Source organism: Mus pahari, chromosome X, assembly GCF_900095145.1.
Source record: "Mus pahari chromosome X, PAHARI_EIJ_v1.1, whole genome shotgun sequence".
Classification (NCBI taxonomy): Eukaryota; Metazoa; Chordata; class Mammalia; order Rodentia; family Muridae; genus Mus; species Mus pahari.
The window spans coordinates 12,775,583-12,779,395 of record NC_034613.1 but is presented as its reverse complement, the minus strand read 5'-3'; the positions used below and the strand labels follow the sequence as shown (position 1 = coordinate 12,779,395).

Sequence of the window (3,813 nt, the reverse complement as noted above, 5' to 3'; positions counted from 1 at the left end):
TTGGTGATATGGAGGACACAGAGAAGAAACCATATAACTTTACATAAATCAGAGACTTCTCTTTAAAAAAAAAAGCAATTGAATGCTTGTTGCTTGAATTGAAACCTTAAAATGGGAATTTCATTTTTTGTTGTTGTTTTGCTGTTTTCTATATATATGAGCAAGAGATATATTTTTAACACCCTACTGATTTTTGCTGAAGAATGTGTTTTATTATCTGTTGTATAATTATTTTATTTCTCTTGGGTGTTTAATTCTCGTCTAAGAGAATACTATCAACCATTAAAGCAATAGGGAGGATTACATTTTTTTGAGACAGGTCTCTCTACATAGACTGGCTGTCCTAGAACTTAACATATAGACCAGGCTGGACTTGAACTCACAGAGAACCACCTGCCTCTTTCTGAGTGCTGGGATTACTGAAGCACTGGGATCAAGGTGTGTGCTACCATGCCTGGTAGGAGAATTACACTTAAACAAATTCAACAGTAAAGGTATTTCAGGAATGGGACATAATTCCAAGATCATCTAACACAGCCCCACATTTATTATTAATTAAATTGCTAAAGTACCTGATTTAGACACACCCAACTTCCAATGAATCCAATGAACTGTTAATCTAGCCACATACCAGATAAAAGCTCACAATCTCACAAAACAAAACAAAATCAGCCTTCTTAAGCTTGGGGTAGCTCTTTTGGAAACTTTGATTATATTACATGGAAATATATGTCCTTAAAATTTCCACATATTTGACAAACCTTATGAAAATGAGGATGATGCTAAGCTCAGGATGCATTTCTGAGTATTTTTATTATCATTTGGCTAAAAATTAGACAAATACTTAAAAACCAAATAGTAAAAGGTATTTTTAGCAACCACCAATAAAACGTCAAAAATAGATGTCTCTCTGGACAAAATTATAGACTATAGAGGAATAAATTACCCCAAAAGACAAATATATGGATGGCAATTAGGAATATCTCTTAGCAGACTCTGCCATAAAACCATCTAAGTTTTAGAAAAGGTCATTCTGTGGTATTTATAATTAGAGATCCGTACACTTTGGGGCTAAAAGAGGAAAGGCCAGCCAGGTTTTGGAGCCAATCATTTATTTATTGCTATTATAAAGTAAAGCTGCTATGAAAATTCATGTAGAAGTTTTTATTTAGATTTATGTTTTCATTTCTTTTTAGTACTGTGTAACAAAGGACTAACCTGGTCCAAAGAAAGGTTTGGCCCTTTGTCTCTAGTAACTGAGAAATGACAAGCAAGCTTTTGGACTGTTGTACCTGATAAAAGTTGACTTTGCTTACTTGTAATCAGATAATTTATGCTAACTATGTGACTATGGTAGAGGCTTTGGGTTACATGGAATCAACAGACTTCCAGAGGGACCCAAGAATAAGACAAGGCAATCGGATAGTTAGCCAATTCTATGTGGTAAATCCCCAATATTACCTCTTGCTCCAAGGCTCTGGTGAGTGGAGAAATAAACACTAAATGCATGGCTTTTGGGGTGGGGTGGTGGGGAGTATAGGTTGTACATTTCCTTGGATAAGTGTGTAGGCAGAGAGTGGAGGACATGGTGGGCACTGACCCTGCCCACTGTCGTAAAGAGACACAAACCCAGTTTTTTGCAGATTACTGTGGAGACTGAGAGCAGAGTCAATAATAGGTAGCGGAGTGCTTGTCCTTTGGGGCTGATACTTTGTGACTGGTACTTGGTTGTTATGTAGGCCCAATCTAGGGATATCAACTTATTTCTGCAGCTCCTTTGAGGTTATTACTAACACTTAGGTGGGGTCTGTCAGGCAGAATTATGGGTTTCCTTAATTCTTTCTGTCAAGTGCATAACTTGGTGCTTTGTTTGCCCTGCTCCCCCTCCATTCTTTGGTGCACTCATAGACCAGCCTTAGTTGCTCACTACAGTCACTGCTGGCTTCTAGCAGCTAAAGGGAAGCTTTTAGAGCAAAAGCATTCCTGATGCAGACAACATATTCTGGATAGGTCCAGCCCTATAGGAGCAGCAGCATATAGCACCAACTTGTACTGGAAAAAAAAGAAGAGGGATTAGGGTAGACCCAGTTACCTTTGTTTTCCAGATATTAAGACTGGGAAAGGAAGCTGCATCAATTATATATCTGAGGTTTGTTTTTTTTAAAACCTATTTGTCTTTTTAGTAAAGGTTTCAGCTTTTGACAATCTTTTTAATTTTTTATTCATATTCTCCCCTTTATCTGATTTTAGTTATATATTTTATATCTGTATTTTAAAATTGCTTACTTTTCCCCCAGCTTTATTTTTTTCATTTATTTAACCCTATAGCCGCTTCCTTTTTTCCTTTTCCCTGTCCCTTCCTTATTTCACTTATTACCTTTATTAATTTTTTAGTTTAGGCTGGCCTTGAACTTCCAATTCTCCTGCCTCTTCCTCCCATGTGCTAGATTACAGGTGTATACTACTTTTATTAATTTTTCTTTTGAGACAGGTTCTCACTATGCAAAACTTGGATGGTCTAGCAAAAAGAATGGAAACAGGTAACTTCAGGAAATAAGAGGTTAGGGATACCCCTCAGAATGGAGGCCTTTTCAATGGTTGTTGCCTCTGTCTGAAACACTTTTATCCTAAATATCTACATAGCTTTTTCTCTTCCACTGCAGTCTTTGCTCAAATGTCACCTTCATAATTAGTACTATGCTATCCACTCCACTTACTCCCTGCCTCATACTTTCCAACTTCTTACTGTCTTCTATATTTTTCTTTGCCACAGCACTTATCATCTTCTAACATTTTAGTTAACATCTATTGCATACTGTTTACTTTCACAAACTAAAATATAAACTCCATGGTGCCAAGTTCTTTGTTATTTCATTGGTAGACTCAAACCCTAGTATACAATAAGCATATTCATTTGTTGAATAAATTAAATCCCTTACACTCAAGCTTGGGATAGAGGTGTAGTTCAGTAGTAGAACATTTGCTTAGCATACTTGAGATCTTGAGATTATTCCCTAGCACCACACAAAAACCAAAAATGCATAATGATCTCAAAAGTAAACTATCTCTAAAATTAAGCATCTGAACTTTAAGAAATAAAAATAAGAATTGTTCTGTAGATGTGAAACCTCTAGAATCTCTTATCTATTCATATATTCATCTATCATCCATCCATCAATTTTGTATTTATTTACTGCCTGTCTGCCATGTTAAGGTATGGGGAAAAGCTAAGGACAAAACTAGGGAAGATAAAACTCATTGATGAACAATAACAGAAGACAGAATGTAGAACATAAGGCTGTAATGCAAACTCTTGTCTGCAAATGTTAAGGTCAGTGATTTCTATACTAGTTACGTTACTGATTACTAACTGATAAAAAAAAATCTTTAACAGCTAAACAGTGGGAAATGTAGGTACTATAATGAGGAGAATAAATATTGAATACAAATTCAATGTAAAATTATTAAATAATGAACATGGAATTATTGTTTCAATGAAAAATATATATCATAAATTAGTCTGATACATTCAAATGTATATGCATTTATTCAATGCACCTTAAATGAATACTAACAATGGGAGGAATTCACAGATGAATGGTGCATCATCTCGGCCTTTAGGAGTCTTATATAGGGAGAGCAAACAGGAGATAACTTAGATAAACAAAACACTCTGGTTAGTAGCTTAAGATTTCTATTGCTGTGATTAAAAAAAAATTATGCAAAACACAAGAAAACCAAGAAGGATGACCATCGTGTGGATACTTCATTCCTCCTTAGAATAAGGAACAAAATACTCATGAAAGGATATAG

The 3,813-nt window shown here is 35.3% G+C and overlaps 1 protein-coding gene across 4 annotated transcripts in view; it reads right to left on the bottom strand.

Annotated features, from left to right (window-relative positions):
- Jade3 (jade family PHD finger 3) overlaps nucleotides 1–3,813 on the bottom strand; it is a 50,392-nt gene that overhangs the window by 10,120 nt on the left and 36,459 nt on the right. The gene's annotated exons all lie outside the window — the stretch shown is intronic.